Source organism: Nelumbo lutea, chromosome 1 (assembly GCF_056320005.1).
Source record: "Nelumbo lutea isolate HS-2025 chromosome 1, American lotus-T2T, whole genome shotgun sequence".
NCBI classification, from domain to species: Eukaryota; Viridiplantae; Streptophyta; class Magnoliopsida; order Proteales; family Nelumbonaceae; genus Nelumbo; species Nelumbo lutea.
The window spans coordinates 142,551,786-142,570,642 of NC_142684.1; the positions used below are offsets into that span (position 1 = coordinate 142,551,786).

Below are 18,857 nucleotides of genomic sequence, written 5' to 3' on the forward strand. Positions count from 1 at the left end.
TGAACTCCACCTATTGAAACTTAACTATTGTTTCACCTCTGTATTCATTCAGATGGGGTAAAAACCAGTTTATTTTTTGGTTTCTCGATCGCCCTTGATATGTTGTCATCGTCGCTTTGTCCAGCGAACGACGTGAACCACTTTGGGTTAAGAAGACACCCAAGTCAGGTCAGGTCGCTTTAACGGGCCGGTTTAAATAGTACCTATTTTTGTTGTCTATGGAACACGGTTCGGTATCTAATTGAACCCACACGATTTCATTGCTTCTAACTTGTTAACAACATACCATTAGATACCACCAATCGTTACAGACCAAAACAGGGGACGATTTTTACCTTTGAACATTATGGGAAGGACAATGACACTACTGTTCATCGTCTTACTCTTCCTCTGCCTCTGTATTCATCCGAATACACTGGATTTGAAGCCTCGGTGAATCCAGGCGGTTGCTGGTTGCTGGTTGAATAGCTCTGACTTTGTTCATGATGATGAACAGTGTCTGCTGGTTGACACTGTTCCTGATGATGAACAGCTCAAGCAGGGATCATGATGGTGAGTCCAGGCGGAGCAGGGCACAAGCGGCGTTCTCCTTCGCGGTTGCTGTTCCGGTCTTGAGAGCTCTCACCAGGGGCACAGGCGGTGACACCGTTCTCTTGAAGGGCTGACATATTGTGGATTAGTATTAGAAGGGCGTTCTGCAATGCATCCACAGTGGTTGTTAACTCATCAGTCTCATAAACCCCTGCCGCGACTGGAGGATGTTGATGTTGAGGATCACCAGCATGAGACTAAGCCTGAGATCCATCACCTGCAAATACAATCTCTTAGAATTTATTTTTTCTAAATGCGAATGTTTGTCCAGATTCGCTGAGCCCTGAAAGGGCCGAGCGTTAAAATCCTCTAAACATCTGTCTGTCTTTCTGTCAAGTGTCTTCATATGGTAGAGAATTCCAACTACTGTCCCCTGTTTCCTTCGTTCTTACTTTATTAGTTTTGCATTTGCTTTTACTTAATGACAAAAAGAAAAAGTAAATAAAAAATAAGAAGGAAAGAAAAGTTATACCTAGATCAATCAATCTTACCTTTAAGATGCATTCCGGGTGTTGGAACTAGAGGAAGCTGCACCGTCGTCGTACTTGGGTTGGAGCTAGGTAGTTGGAAGAAGTCACTCCCACTCCTGGGTCTTTTTCCTCTACTCTGTATCACAGGGCTGCTCGACAGAGTTGGAGAAAACGCGATCGGGTTGATTGGCATTGCTGCGACTTGAGAGTCCACCAGATCGCTGAAGACTCTGTAGTGAGAGTCCGATGCAAATGCGGGGCACTTGGGAAGAGGAAGACGATGAACGGTGTCATTGCCTTTCTCTGATCTTTTTCAAAAAATGTTACCTTATTTTTGTTATTTTATAAAAATATCATCTTTAGTGATATTCAAGACAAAAAGTTACCCTTAAAAAAATGGTTGTAGGAGTTGTTCCGACAAAACAAGGGGGGTTTTCTTACCTCAAAACGTTAAAGACAACCGACCATTCAAGCCTAAAAGGGTCTGCTTTGCTAGAAATATTGGTCGCCGGCGTCGTTTTGATGACCTACCACTCATTTCAAGCATTCCTACCATCCCTAATATGTTGTTGTCATCACCCTGTCGAGCGAACGACGTGATGGCAGTCGGGTTAAGAAGACAATCGTATGCAATCGGGTCGGTCTGTGTTGCCGAGTTGGGTTAAGTTTATATATGTTGTTGTAGTGTGTGTTTCTAACAGAACCCGGTTCAGTTGTGCTGCCGATTTGGTTTCCAATCGAACCCGATTTTATTTAATAGTTACTGACTGATTAACCAATTACTCATTATTAATTAATAATTAGTATTCATCAATTATTTTTATTTAGGTTGCAAATTACTAATTGTTAATATATATTTATATATCAATTAAATCAATTCGATTTACTAATTAATTAATTAATTGTTGTTATTATAAATAAAAATCCCAATTAATAATTAGTAATCAGTAACTAGTAATTAATTTTTATTAATTAAATAAATTTGGTTAACTGATTACTTAAATGTTAATAACTATTATTATAACTAATAATAATTAAAAATAGGAAAATCCACAATAATTATGAAAATGAACATTAATTGCAAATTAATTCTGAAAGATATTTTGGAATTAATAAAAAATACTAGCAAGTAGTTTTAATTAATTTTCCGTAATTACTAAAAATAAACTGGGAATTATTAAAAAATTGATTAACTTTTTATGTGAAATTTATTGAAATATAAATGAAAATTGTTGAATAATTACTGAAAATGAAAAAAAAAAATTACTATAAATTATCCAAAAAAATACTGAAAATACCAAAAATGCAAAATAATTTTAAAAATGAATTTAAAACTATTAAAAAACACAAAAAGGCATAAAGAATTAAAAATTACTAATAAAATTACTGATATTAATGAAAATTTTCAATATTTCAATATTAATTTTAAATTTTATATGAAATTAATTAAATATTACTATTATTATCTAAAATTGACTATAATTATTTTTAGAAAATTATTTCAATTACAATAGTTGAAATATCAATTGGTTCTAACTTTTCAGTAATTAATTATTCATCAATACAAAATTTTGGAGATTAAACCATTATTATTTATTGGAGATTAGTTTATTAATTTAGTTGAATTAAGAGTGTTCATGGATCGAGTTTGTTGGTCACTCGGAACCAATTAACCATTAGTTAAAACTGGCCAACTCTAGTTATATCAATTTGGGTTGATTTTTGGTTTAGTTGGTTGGTTCAAGAGACTTAAACTTAAAAAAATTAAAGTTAAGTTTAAAAAAAATATAGTGTTATTATTAAAAAATACATTGAAAATTTTAAATTTATAATATAAAATATTTTATACTAAGAAATATGGGAATTTTCCCACTTCCCCATATTAAAAATTTATTTAAAATATAAAATATTAATATATATTTATGGTCGTTCGGTTCGATTTTGATTTCTTAACAAATGGCCAAACCGAAACTGACACAACCTGGTTAGGTTGGGGAGTGGTTGAACCTAAGCCAACCAAAAATACTAGAAAACCAACCAACTCAGGTCGAGTTGGTTCAGGTTATTCAGTTTGGTCAGTTTCATCGGTTTGATGAACAACGCTAGCTAAAATTAATTATTATTATTATTATTATTATTGTTATTGTTATTATTATTATTTTATTATTTTATTGTTGTTGTTGTTGTTGTTGTATTGCAAAAAATATTAAAAATAGTATATAAAATATAAATAATTATTAATCATTTAAAAAATTAAAATATAAAATAATGGTCCATTCTTATGTGTTTCTATTGTTTAATTTTCGTTTAGTAAAGCCCGTGTGTCTCATGGGTCTCTGCTAGTTAGAGCATAATTTGGGAAACTGGGTTAGACACAAGGCAAAGTGGCAAATTGAGGCCTAACATAAATCTTGGACCTTGGATTTGGGCCCAACCCAACTTGATAACAAGGCCTAAGTTTCCCAACCCAAGTCCAACTTTAGACAAATAGGACATAGGGGTTTTTGGTATAGTGGTGTTGTGTTTTGATTTAGGGGTCACCTCAGTGCTAGGTTTAGATGACTCAAACTAAACAAATATAAATCACATATGGTAATTGGTAACCCCTTTTGAGGTGAAACAGTTGTAAAAAAATTGCATTGTAAATGAAAACAACAAATCAATAGGTGTTGTGTGTCCGTTTAGCTCTAAATCACCCAAATTGAGTACCACACATCTTTACCCTTTAGGTAGGATATAAGGTCTTTCAAGATGTATGGTACAATGGCTTGCTCGTAGGGGTTTTTCATTATATGGTCACTCCCAAATTTAGTCTGGTTTGGTTTGGCCTTAAAGCAATTTGGTTTGATATGAGAATTTGTTAAAGTACCTTGATTACATATAAGTGTTGAGGTAGAGTTAGAATTCATCACATGGATGGCCGAACCATGCTAGATGGTTGGCTGAAATTTTAAACTTTTTTCTAACCTTTTAGGGAACCAATTCCACAGTAATTTTGAAATCTAAAATTTCAGGATCATTCTTGCATTGAACCGGACCATATTTGAAACCAAAGAGTAGGGAGATTATACTTGATACGGAGAGCACAAGTCACAGCTCCCAAGGTGGTATGTTCATGCCCAATATCAGCCCTAAAACCGGCTTCCAACTGAAGATGGCACAGTGTACAGAGAACTAATTTAGCAACACTTGATTTTAGCAAATTTGCTATTCAACATGCTTGGATCGAGCAGGGTAATTGAGTATGCTATTCTTCTATGTTTTCCTTGAAAAATAAAGAATAAAACTGATCTAAATCGGTTCTTGAAAGCCTAGGTCATTTTAGGGTTTCCTGGGAGACAAAAGAGAAGAAGAAAGAACTAGAGATAGAGGTAGTCTTGTCTTGTTTGCCATCTTCTCCTTTTATTTCTTAATGGAACACACTCCTAATCTAATTAGGATATTATCTAGATCTGAATTGGATCTAGACTCTTTTAAAAATTAAACATTATCCTCTCGAGAATGAAAGGATGAGTGCTCCATACCCAATATCAAACCCAGTTTGACCCAAATCACATGACAACTTAATTAATATTGGGCCTTTGTCCCATTTTCTTCAAAGGCTCACGACCCTAGGTGTTGCATGGCCACTTCAGGCCTAATATTGTATAGCGTGGGACTCCACAAAGGTCTCACTCAAATCCATAAGTGTCTATCCCCAACTCTAAAAGAGGCTAGGCCAAATTCACTGTTCAGAGAAGTGAACCCCTGAGCCAATCAACATGGACTAAATCTAGGCCCAACATTTACACATAAATGATCCTTGGAATCAGCCAACCTATGAAGACCCAAGGAAATGGCCATGGATGAAGGTGCATTCCACTTCTTTTTATCTAACTTGAAGTCTCAGGCTTCGAGAGCATTGACTTAAGGGGCTGGTTGGTGAACACCAAGATGTTATTGGGCTTGAAAATAAGGCCTCAATTTCCTAATTGAGACCACTAGCACAAAGGCTATTTTCTCTACTTATGGGTATCTGGTCTCGGCCTCATTGAGGACCTTGCTGACATAATACACCGGCCTTTGAGTTCCCTTGTCTTCCCGAACTAGCATCAAGTTGATTGCCTCATCCCTAACCGAGAGTTACAATAATAAGGTTTCTCTCAAGATGGGTTGCGTGAGCAATGGTGGTGACGCGAGGTAGGACTATAACTCTTTGAAGGCTTTCTAGCAATTTTCTATCCACTAGAACTCCTTCAACTTCTTGATGGCCAGAAGAAGGGTATGCACCAGCTATCCGACTTGGACGTGAATCAACTAAAGGCTGTGACCCGGCCGGTGAGCCTTTGGGTTTCTTTAATTGACCGAGGGGGCTCTATGTCTAGTAGGGCTTGTATCTTCTTAGGATTGGCCTCTATGATCCGTTGGGTGACTATAAAGCTTAGGAATTTTCTTGAGGTGATCCCAAAGGCACACTTAGTGGAGTTTAGCTTCACATTGTATTTCCTCATTATCCCAAATGTCTCGCCAGGGTCCGATGTATGCTGGCTAGCCCTTAAGACTCTTCACAACCATGTCGTTGGCATAGGCCCAGACGTTCCTCCCCATCTGCTCTTTGACAATCTTGTTCACCAATCTTTGGTAAGTGGGCTCAGCATTCTTTAAACCAAAAAGCATCACTTTGTTGCAATAGGTGTCATGCTTGGTGATGAATGAGGTCTTCTCTTCGTCATTGGGATGCACATTTATCTGGTTGTAACTAGAGAAGGCGTCCATGAAGCTTAGTAGCCAATACCCTATGGTGGCATCGACAGGGTGATCAATTCTTGGCAAAGGAAATCTGTCTTTGGGACAGACCTTGTTATGATCTGTGAAGTTAATGCATATGCGCCATTTTCCATTAGCTTTCTTCACCATGACCACATTAGGTAGCTATTTAGGGTAGTGTATCTCTCTTATGAAGCCAACACCGAGTAGTTTGTCTACCTCCTCTCTGATGGCTTTCCAATGCTCCAGTGCAAAGTTCCTCTTCTTTTGTTGAACCGGCCTATAGCTTGGGTATATGTTCATCCTGTGAGTAATGACCGAGGGGTCAAGTCTTGGCTATCAGCAGCGGACCAAGCAAACATGTCGGTATTGGCTTTGAAGAAGCTTACCAATTCGGAAAGTGTCTTGAGGGAGGTGAGACATAACTCATACCATTTTCTCGAGTTTAGCCTTGTTTAGGGGAACCGAGATAAGGTTTTCTACCAATTGGCCTCAACTAGACAGTTCGTCCCTGAGGTTAAGCCCCTCTAGTGGTAGGGCTTATTTGTTCTTGGCTTTTAACGCCGTAACGTAGCACTATTTAAAAACTTGTTGATTTCCCCTAACTACCCCTACACCATGCTCTGTGGGGAACTTCATGGTGAGGTGGTAAGACGAGATGACTGCCTTAAGTGTGTAAAGGGTTGGCTTTCTTGTGATGGCATTGTAAGGTGAACCTATTTTTACGAATAAGAACTCAATCATTCGAGTGACGTGCCGGGATTCGGTCCTTATAGTGATTGGCAAGGTTATCTTTCCATCAAATCTAACAGTTTCTTTGGAAAACCCAACAAGAGGCATGTCAATTGGCTGCATTCAGTTTGGTGTCAATTGCATCTTCTCAAATGTCTCATAGAATAGGATATTGGTTGAGGAGCCGTTGTCTATGAGGATCCATTTCACCATGTATTTGGCGATGTTCATTAACACCACCAACATCATCATGGGACACAAATACCCCCTATAGGCCATCATTTGAGAAGGAGATGAGGTCCTCCGGCCTCAGCCTCTTCAGTGATGGGCTTTGAATGTTACACTACCTAGCATATGCCTTTTGAGACAAGGCAGATGCTTTCCTCGAGGCCGAGCCCCCAACTATGTCTTCAATGACTCTGGCTAGTGGGCAATGAGCGTGGGGCCTGGCATGTGGCTATTGCGAGGATGATGCTAGGGCATTGCCCTCAACATAATCTTTTAAATGCCAGTGGCAAATGAGGGACTCGATCTCATTCTTGAGCTTGTAACAGTCCTTGGTGTCATGGTCGTACTTGTAGTACTTCTTGGGGTTTCCCCTCGGGTTCCTTTTCAACTTGGATGGTCATTTCATGAATTCTTCTTTCCCTATTTGTAATAGTATGTGCGTTCATGAGTTTAGTGGCATGTACTTGTCAAAGGAAAGGGGCCGACAGCCTCTTCTTACCGCCCTTGTTGGTGGGGTCGTCATTGTGGCCACCCCCTTCCTTCCTCTTCTTGTCACTAGGCCTTGCTTTCGGATCTTGGAGGCATTTGTTAGCTTCGGCCTCCTCAGCGGTGATGTATTTTTGGACCTTCTTCAAGAACTTGGCTTTGGTCTTGGGCGAAGTCTTGGAAATGGACTAGATGTGGAGTCTAGGTCAAAGGCCACTGATGGTTGTGTGCATGGAGACCGAGGTGTCTAGGTCCTTGACCTTGAGTTCCTCCTGGTTGAATCTCTTTATATATGCCTAAAGACTTTCCCTATGCTTTTGCTTGACGAACATTAGGGAGATGACAATTTTCTTACATTATCGATTGCTTACAAAGTAACCTAGGAAGAGGTCCATGAACTGATCCCAAGAACTGATGGAGTATGGAGTCGGTGTTGAGAACCATCAGTGTGCTACTCTCTTGAATGTGACCTGGAAGGCTCAGCACTTGAGTTTGTTGAAGTATACGTGTAGGAGCATAAGGGCCTGAAAGCTTTCTAGGTGGTCCTCAGGGTATGTACTCCTATCATAGGTCTCTAGCGTCGGGGCCTTGAAATTCAACAGGAGGGGCTCGGAGATGATGAAATCCATGAAGGCCTCCATCCGACTGAATGAGGCATGGCAACTGATGGAGGTGTTACCCCGACCCTCCTTTACTTGCTGAAGCTGATCCTGAATGGTGCCAATCTATGCCTGAATATCTTTAAGGCGTTGGTCGATGTATGGCATCATTGCTTCATCCTGGTCTTGGTTCTCTCTTGTATGGGATGCGTCAAAAATCATTAAGGAGGTCCCAAAGGTCGAAAAGCAGTGGGGAGAGGTGTGGCGCTAACCTTTCACCCTTGGAGGGGGACTATAGTGTCCCGAGTACCCGTCATTGTCCCATTTGGTTGCCACGTGACGATGCTGATGGTTGTGGTTCCTGCACTCAGCGAGGGACCCCATGGGGTCACCCCCTCAGCTGCTGTTGTCAGATTTTGAAGGGTTAGCCTCCTTCAGGGCTCCCAAGTGCTGGTTTAGTGGGATATGAGTGGACTGCTTTCCGTTGTCTATGGATTCCAACGAGGCGGCCACCCTGTGGTGGCCTCCTACCAAACACCATATATTGTCCAACCGTTGGGCTATGATGTCTAACTTATTCAGGACTAGCTCAAATTGGTCGATCATTATTAAGTTCTGAACTTTAGGAATGGTGTCTTGCTTGTCACCCATTTCAGAAACACTAGTTGATTAGGTTAAATTTGTTTTCATAGGAGAAAGTCTTGAAGACATTTCCCACAAGCGGTGCCAATTGTTGTTGCCAAATATGGGGCCGAGGGCAACAATGTAATTTCTGGTGTCTGAGGCCAACAAGTCCAACCTGCTAAGACAAAGAAGATGTTAGAAGCCCTAGGAGTTATCCCAGGGGTGAAGACTCCGATGGTCAAGTTAGTTGAGATTGTGAGGGGTTGGACCAAACAAGTGAGGAAACTCATAGCTTAAGTCTGTATGTCTTTTCCTCAATGTGGAAGCCCTTTTTATAATTGGAGTTGCCTTAGAAGATGAGCAATTGGGAGTGATTGATAGTAATTGATGATGGATGGCTAGGATGTATCTGGCCAATGCCACATGTCAAGATTTGTAGGTTGGCCATATATGATATATGGTATTTTCTATTTTTTCTAGTATTATGAATTATATTACAAGGGATCAAGGGGTAGAGGTAGAATATGGTGTACATGAGGTCCACCAACCTTGTCACAGAGTTTGTAGTTACACGAGTTTGATCATGTGCATGTAACCCAAGACAACTAACTTGGATTTGATAATGGTATTTGAATTTAACTTTTATGACTTGTATGTAATATATGGCAAATATCTACTTTATATAGTATAGATAAGAAAATAAACCACATGATGATTTGGATTTTAATAAAAAAGCTAGCATACCATAGCAGATGTGAAGCATTGTTTGTCCTAAGTTTAATGAAAATTGAGAAAAAAAACCATTTTGGCACATAATATGATGTTGTTATTGTTTATTGTTGACAAACATATGAAGTACTTAGAAATTGGTGTTGTAAACCATAAGTTGCTAAATAAGAATTTGAAAAGCCAGGGCCTGGATGTGCTACCCATTCTGTAGCCCATTACCATAATATGATCTAGTGCTACCCACTAGATTCTATAGCCACTGTTGGGATTCTAACAAACCCAAGAGAATGATAAAACGATTGGCAAGTAGAGATGAACAGAAAAAAAAGGGAAAATAAAGCACACAAAACACATTTATACATTTATGTTATTTGGTTTATAGCATCTGTCCATGGGGACAGAGGAGAATAAATCCACTAATCAGCAATGGAGATTTACAATTACAATGTTCCAAACTCTCACCAAAACCCTAGCTCCCAATGCACCTAAAATTTACAATCACACACCCTTGTCTCACAAGGCTATTTATATGAGATTTCTCCTAACTGGAATGATCCCCACAAGCTGTTAACTAAGTGTTCTCACACCTCTTGTGAGAACACTCCTATGAATTCAGGTCGTCATTCAAATGCATTGATCACCATCTGTGAGTCTTAGTAGATTATCAAATTGGATTTTCTCGGTTGGCGAGCATATATATAAGTCCTTGATATATTGCAAAAAGTTCTACCTCTTCCACTGATGTCAAAACCTTTCTACCACCTACAACTTGTAAACACTCCAATTGCATAGTTAGAAAAATAATTCTGAAGGAGAAAGAAGAATTAATTTTCTCTGCATCTGTAAAAATAATACAGTCAGTATTCTGCTTATGATGAAGATGCAGCTGGGAAGGAGAATTTTGTATCGGATTTAAATCATATGATTTGGTCAAAATTTGATTAGAAATGGAGTTTGTTTTGTGAACAACCCATAAATTGGAAACATCTGAATTTTTTAAAATTTTTTCGTTTCTAGCAAACCAGATATAATATAATGCAACAACATACCAGTTAAGAACTTTGTAAAAATCATGTTTATGTGTAATTTTTTGTGCCAAACTGATTATGCAGTCAATCTAATTATGGTGTATAGAAGTAGTATTCAAGATAATATACCAAGGGGAGGCAAAAAGAATAAATTGAGTAAAGAAGCAATCAAGGAATAAATGGTTGGTGGATTTTGGATGAGTTCAAGTTGATCTTGGTCTGGCCCAAAAAATTTTGTATTTACTGGAAGATAATTGAAAATGATGTGCCATAAAAGAAGCTGATAACAAAGAAGACAAGATAGTTGCTATATCCATTGAATACAGGATTTAATAGAATTATTCAACTGAGGTAAAGTATCCTGGATTAAGATTTTATAGGCAGATGAAGTTGAAAGTTTACCAGTAAAATGTTTGGTCCAAATCCAAGAGGTAGGAGTGTTAATTGGGATAATAGGAGTTGTAAAATGTGAGATACTTGAATGGTATAAAAAAGAGAATTGGTTAGTGAAGAGTTCCATTCTCTATTTTGGATGAGATCATTAAAAGCCAGGTTAAGAATTTTAGTATTTAAAGGATGATGGATCATATGAAAGGAGTGATTGTTATGGATACAAGGTACTTGGGAGATGGAATCTGTTGAACTTACTAAAACCAGATAACCTACCTCATGAAAAAGACTTTGAATTTTAGGAGTAGTGAGTTTCTAAAAAAAGAACTAGTTTGTGGGATTCTCTGGGGGGAAATTTTTATTAACAAGGTGATACTTTGATTTCCATATTTGAATCCACCATTTATGTTGTTCATTCAGATATCGTCAAGCAAGTTTTTTAAGAAAAATTAAGTTGACTAGCTTGATATCTCAAAATCCCAGACCCCCATGGGTTTTAGGTAAATTGAACTTAGACCAAGAACACTAGTAGCAAGGATATGGTTTAGAATTTGATTTACCCCACTAGAAATTTCTGATAATAGAATCCATGGCAGAAATTGTTTTTTTGGTAACTAAATTAGAGTCATAGCATGATTGGGAATAGAATAAAGCATAGATTGGATAAGAATTCTCTTACCCGCTTGACTAATCAAAGAAGCCTTCCAAGCATTGAGTTTATTCTTGAGATTTTCTAAAAGGAAAGAGAGTTGATTATGTTTATTTTGTCCCCAAAGAAAAGGAAGTCCTAAATATTTAGAATTATCATGGAGATTCTTCATTTAGAGTGGTCTCCTAATCATTCTTTGGTGACAAGGGTGGATATTTTTTCTAAAATAAATTCCAATTTTTTCCAGATTGATTAATTGTCCTGAACAGTTTTGAAAACGATCTAGGATGATTTTCAAATTATCTAATTCTTCTCAATGACTTTGAATGAATAACAGAATATCATCAGCAAAAAGGAGGTGAGAGAAGGATCTCTGGAAGATAACTGAAGTCCTTGGAGTTGGTTTTTAAGTTCATCTTTTTGAATCAACCTAGTTAGGCATTCCGTGGCAAGGATAAAAAGATAGGGGGACAAAGGATCACGAGTTTAAAAAACTATTGAGTTTGAAATCCTGCATGATCTAGATTAACCACAAGATTGGATAAGCCACAAGATTGACTATGCTGCAAGACCCACCTATCTACAAGATCCAATATACTTCAAGACTAGATACTAGTGATCTCCACTCGTCTCTATAAGTTCATATAGTAGGCCCAAGTTCTGCTCCACCACAGACCATTATGGAATCTTTCTCAAGTTTTTCTCAATTTTGTTTGGTTCATGTCAAGGAAAGGTCACAACTGGAATTCAAGGCACTAACACAATAGTCACATATCTAAAACATGTTTCGTAGATTGTCATTGATTGGGTCATACTTGGGACGTATAGTTATAGCATCTTATGGTTAGCAAATTTGTTTTTTTTTTTTGTAATAATATTTTTTATCCCCAAATTTTACTTCAAGTGGAGGGGTAGCCACCTTAAATTTTATCAACCATTATCAAAGGGAAGAAAAAAGATTACAAGGGAGTATGTAACCTACCTTGCTCCAAGCCCAAGACATAAATGGCTCTCCATTATAAACTCAACTATACCCCTTATAATGAAAATCCAAAAGCAATTAAAACTACAAGAAGATACTTAGTCACAAAACATTCCTTAGAGGATACTAATCAATTTGGAAACAAGGAATACACATGATTTTCTCTAATCAAATTCAATAATTTAGTAGTAGGGAAGGATTTTTTTCTCAAAGACAATAAATCCTTTTTCTTTCATAACCAAATTTGCTAAACATAGGGATGGAAATTTTCCCTGTAAAGCCAGGGTCCTGCCCCAAATGGGGCGGGTTTTCTCTAATCTTAAACAGGATGGGAAAAATATTTTTTCCCTGAACCGGGGATAGGGTAGGGATAGGATTTACATATAATTCCTTGAACCTGCCCTGAACCTGATGGTCCTAGATTTAATATTATCTTAAAAATATCTCTAAGTTTTTCCCAATTTCTTAAAATCTTAGGATCCCATAATTCTATTTCTGAAATACTCCCAAGTTATCATAATTCAAATCCTAAAATACCCCCAAATTCTCATAATTCTATTTATAAAATACCCACCACATATATTATTTTCAGGGATTCCCCATACCCAATGGGGAGTGAATACCCAACCTCCAACCCACAAACTATTCCCATAGCCATACCCAACACTCCAGCTGTGTATTGATGAGAATATCTTTGGAAGAGTTTGCGCGTAGGAGGTATGAGTTCAACAGATTTTGAATGTTGTGTCCTACAATTTACACATTCTTTTTTGTTTTATCTTTTTGGTAGGACACAATATACACATTCTCATTTTTGCCAGGTTGTCTTACCAATGGGTCAATATATTTTTTAATGGTACTGAAATATGAAATACAACATCCAGGCCCATTTGCATTCTCCTTTGGGCCATTACTCAATAATGGTCCCAACTCTCCAAGGTCCAAGGAGAGGTAGACTAGGTAGAAATGTTTTTCTTGAATTTATATTCTTACATTTGTTAGTTTCAGATTTTATTTTTACATCAAACAATGACTTTATAGCTAAGATTCTCAATCCAATCCAAATCTTATCAAATCAGATTTGTACATCTATTATAATTATTGGATTGAACCAATCTTAAATAAATTGGTTCATATTCTTATTGGATTGAACCAATCTTAAAACCAAATTTTCAGTAATCCAATATTATAATTATTGGATTGAACTCAATAAATTGTTTTGATTTTTTCTTTTTCTTCGTTTCATTCTTTGTTTCTATTCAATCTTCGTTTATTCTTCCTCTAAAATTGCCAATTACTCCAACCTTCATTCTCTCTCATATAAAGTGGGGATCATATCAATTTGCTACCTACCTTCCCCCTAAATGAATAACCTTACTCCCGCCTCATTTCTCTTTTGTATAAAATGGGATTCACATCATTTTACTTCTTACAAACAAAACAAGGTCAAATCTGAGAAAAAAAAGGCTAAAACAGGACTCACACTTATTTTGTTTGCACTCCTAAATTTGCACTACAACCAAAAGGATCCTAAGGCTCAGTTTGGAAAGAATATAAATATAAATACATACAAAATAATACAAAATACAATATTTTTTTACTCTATATATTTGCATTTGTATTCCTTTCACAGCTTGGGAAGAATACAAATACAAATATATACAGTACAAAGCATACAAAATAGCATGAAGTACAAGGTTTTGCACTTAACATATTTTCCTTTATACTCTCCTTCCAAACTGAGCCTAAGGCTTTGATTTTTCACCGCATACAAAATAGCATGAAGTACAAGGTTTCTACTTTTATAAATCCAACTAGGAAACCTGTTCCTTTTACCATTCATTTTGTTTAATAGAATGCATAATGGCTCTTTTTCTTCCCGCTTCATGGAGGCTACACATCGGAGGGTAGGCCTAAGCATAATGGTACATATATAATAATTACAAATGCATAATGGATTTAGTGGTGGATAACAATAGAGAAAAAACCCAAATGCATAATGGTTTTTTCTTCTCGCTTCCTAAACATTAAAATGCGACAATTCAGTATCCGAACTTTTTAAATGTGTCAATCCAATACCTGTCGTTATAGTTGTTAATCAACTGTTAAGTGGCATTTGAAAAATACACAAATGCCCTTTGAGTTTTATCTAACTTTCTTTATCAACCATTTAAACGTGGACAGAAAAATTAATAATCTCAAATCCTTGCCTCTTCTATTTAAGAAATTTAGGGTCATGTCTCAATGGGCATTGTACACCCCAACTTTCTTAAATAAAAGAGGGAAGGATTTAAGACTTAAATTTTTGTCAACATTTAAATGATTGATACACTCAGAGGGCATTTATGTCTTTTTAAGGATAAATATTAAATTGACACATTTTTAAAATTCAAATGCTAAATTATAACATTTTAAAGTTTAGGGACCAAAGTGGCACTAGGCCCAAAAGTACAGGATTGCCACATTGTCAAATCTTCTGGGGGCTTCCCTAGGTTCCCCTTAGGCTCCGTCCCTACTGTTTTGCTTTTTGCTGAGAAGTACTATAGGAGTACACATTTGCTTTTTGCTGACAATGTATTGACCAACAACACCCTCTTTGCTAACATTAATCTCTCTCTCTTTCTCGCTCATAAACACATAGACATGGATGTGTGGTTCAGCTACGTTAGGGAATTTCATTTCTTATTGTTTTTGACATGTATGATACTTTGTTTATACAGATAGCTAAAGAAACAAGTGAGGAGCATGCTACTGACTTCTGCTAATAAACCATCCCAAATATTGAACTTGATTGACACACTCCAACGCCTTGGATTGGCATATCACTTCAAAAAAAGAGATCGATGAGATCCTAGAACATTTGTCTTCTAATGCCCAAATTGGTTAGTTCAATGACGGGGTTGATGATGATCTCTTTGGTTTCGATTACTCAGACAACATGGCTATAATATATCATTTGGCAATTAAGACAAGGCCTCATTTTTCTTCGGGTTTCATTTTTAGATTTATAATGCATATAATTATGCTACATATAAACCAAATGTTGAAAATAATATTAGTGATGTTAGTGGTAGGAGTGCATTTAGTATTTCATTGTTCAAATTCGAATTTTAATTTGCTCCCATTAAGAGTTGTCTGAATTTGAACCATTTATAGCTGGGCCGAATATGGATCTATAGACCTATCTGATCTGATATATATAATTCAAATCAATTCAATTTGATTTAAATATCTATGTTTATATGGTTATATATATTTAGGATTTATATTATATCTATTAATAAAGTTGATATAAGTGTTGTGTTGTTATTAAATTGCCGTAGGTTTAACTTTCATAGAAGTAATTTTTAATTCATTTTATAAACGAAATACATTGTCATACTATTCAATAACTGATTGCAATCTGGAATTGATTGGAATCTGATGAAAATCTAATGGATAAGAACAATTCGAGTTCAAGTGAAAATTAAATGAATCAAATTTGGATTAATGGGGTGATTATTCAGTAGATGCCATACCTCATCTCATTGGCAAGGGTATGGTAAGAATCTAATCATGTTAGGGTTGGGTTGGGATTGACAACTGTCAATCCATCATGAATTTGGATAATGGTTTATGATAATAATATATCAGGCTTTCATTTGTCATCTATTATTTCTTATTTTTAATTTATTTTAACTAATATTTTATCTTTTATCTCACCCCAAAACAACCCGGGTCAGTCCACTTTATTGATAGTTTCAGACAACTGGACGAGTTTCAAATGGGTTATGTGGCCAACTCGGGGGATCAGGTTAATCCCCGATCCTCTATAAAGGAAAATATGCACGACAGCTTATGTGTTAATGTTTCCATCTATCAACATTTCTAGGGTGCAATTTGGTTTTATGTCTCAACCTGAGCCAGACTGGATTTAGCCGGCATTTTTGCACAAGTTAAGCTGGTGTCCAAAACCCTGGGTTTTTTTTTTATTTTTAGGACTAGGCTTGGGTATAGCCTCTAGTGCTCTGCCCAGCCTAACGTGCATGCGTACATATCTTGATAGAAAGAGATGTAATTAGGGGTGCTCACGGTTAGGTTAACTGAATCGTGGATATTTTTTTGTAATTAAAGTGGTATTATTGATTTTTGGAAAATCGATAATCAAAATCGAACTGAAACCAATTGGTTGATCGATTTGGTTAACTATCGGTTTTTTATTTTTACAATATATATTATAAAAAATATATAATAAAAAATTATAAATATATATAATATTATATTTTAAATAATAAATAATATATCATATATTAAATATATAATGCATATTTATTAATTTATAATATATAAAAATATATTAAATATATATATATATATATAATTTACATAAATATATATAAAATATATAAAAATATATGTATGTCAGTTGGTTTCGTTAACTGCCAATTTTCTATATTGGTTAACTGAAACCAAACCAATACCTTTGGTTTTTGTAAAACACCAAATTGACCGGTTCAGTAAATCAATTTTTTGGTTCATTTTTTTTTTTTTGCTCACCCCTATATATACATACATACACATACATGCAGAGATGTTTGTATGCAATTTTCAATTTTGAGTTGGACTAAAGGATGGGTTAGGATCCATCATATAGATGGCCAAACTATGCTACATGGCTGAGTGAAATTTCAAAAATTTCCTAATCCTTCCACGAATTGAATTCCCTATGTTTTGAAAAACTGTATTTTTAAGGATCGGTCTTGCACTGAATTGGACCTGATTTGAAACCAACAAAGAGGGAGATGTATACTTAAGACAAAAGAAGAAGAGAGAGAGAGAGAGAGAGCAGAATTAAGAGGTCTTCTTGATCAAGTCCGGATCTCTTGCCCACAGCTTCCTACAAACATCCCTACCCATGCCATAAATTTTGGACATGTCCACTAACTTGTGCCTCTTCTTCACATGTGCAGAATTGCATGTGAATTCAAAGGGATGTAATGGGATGGAAATTAAGTCCATCCCGTCAGAATTCACCCATTAACCCAATTAATTTTTTTACCTAAAAATAATTACTTTTCCCTTCCCAAGAACTCTAATAGTCTCATTCTCTCCATTCTATTCTCTATAGCATATTGTTCCAAGAAACTTCACTGGCAACCGGCAACGCGATCACCAACATCTTATTCTCCCCGTACTCCATTGGTTGACCTTCTTCTATTCTCCATAACATCTTGTTCCAAGAGATTCCATTGACATCCGACATCCAATATCCGGAAGCCGACAACTGAGGACGTGCTCACCGATACACTAGTGGTTAAGTAACCTCAACCAATATAGAAAAAATTGAGGGTTTTCCCATCATAGGCTTTGGAATACCATGCAATAGTACAAGAAAACCATCAATATGGGAAAAAATAATGTGAGAATAAATTAAGGAGATTACTGTGCCTAGCCAGAAGAAAACAAAAAATAAGCGAATCAAATAAAACTCAACATAACTACCACTAAGAAGAACCTAGTTGGAAGAACTATAAGAAAAGAATGCTCAATTTTTTCTTGTACTGGTTGCGGTTACTTAACAACCGGTGTATCAGTGAGAATGTCCTCAGTTGTCGACTTCTGGATGTCGTATGTCTGTGGAATCTCTTGGAACATGGTGTTATGGAGAATAGAAGAAAAAGGTTAACTGATGGAGTATAGAGAGAATAAGATGTCAGTGAGCACATCGCCAATTGCTGGTTGCCCATTGCCGGTTGCCGGTGAAGTTTCATGGAATAGTACACTATAGAGAAATGAATGGAAAGAATGAGACTATTAGGATTCTTGGGAAGGGGAAAGTATTTATTTTTACGTTAATGGGTGAATTCTGACAGAATGGACGTCCATCCCATTACATCCCTTTGAATTCACATGCAATTCTGCACATGTGAAGAAGAGGCACATGTTAGTGGACATGTGTCCAAAATTTATAGCATGGGCAAGGATATAGGTAGGAAGCTGTGGATAAGAGATCCGAACTCTTCTTGATCAGTTTGCCCTGTTTTTCTTTTATCTCTTTATGGAGCACTTCTCCTAATCAAATTAGGAGATTATCCAAATCTAATTTAGATCTGAACTCTATTAAGAAATAAGCATTATCCTCATATATGCTCTATAACCATTTCCAAACTCATATTCGCCCCATGCCACAATTTAATTAAACATATTAATTATGGGTTTTAGGCCCATCAGCTATACGGCTCCGACCCAAGGGTGTTGCATGGCCAACTTATGCCTGATTTGTATGACGTGGGGCCCCACAATGACCTCACATAAGTTCACATGGGTTTGGCCTAGCCTCTCTGAAAAGGCCTGATCGAATTCACTATTAAATGCAGTAAACCCCTGAGCACATCACTATGGGCTCAAAATGGGCCCAGCAATTACACTTAAATGATCATTGAATTCAACTATCCTATGAAAATCCAAGTATAATGGACTTAAGTAAAATAAAGCCCATCAGGTAATTAGCCCTCAATGGTCTCTTACACTTAACCTCTCGGCCCATAATGATTAAACACTGCACGACAAGGAATGACCTCTCCCTTAGCTATAAAGTACAATGTCACATTCTCTACTCAGATG

At 36.6% G+C, this 18,857-nt stretch overlaps 1 long non-coding RNA gene across 2 annotated transcripts; it reads right to left on the bottom strand.

Annotated features, from left to right (window-relative positions):
• Positions 1-236: 236 nt before the first annotated feature.
• On the bottom strand, positions 237-1,701 carry LOC148878032 (uncharacterized). Of its 2 annotated transcripts, none has more exons than XR_016105160.1 (3): positions 1,503-1,701; positions 1,083-1,369; positions 237-808 (listed from the first exon to the last, which is right to left on the bottom strand). It is a non-coding gene; the product is annotated as an uncharacterized LOC148878032 (long non-coding RNA). The 2 variants fall into 2 exon arrangements; XR_016105161.1 differs by having other exon boundaries at positions 1,083-1,323; positions 1,503-1,646.
• Between the last annotated feature and the right edge of the window lie 17,156 nt (positions 1,702-18,857).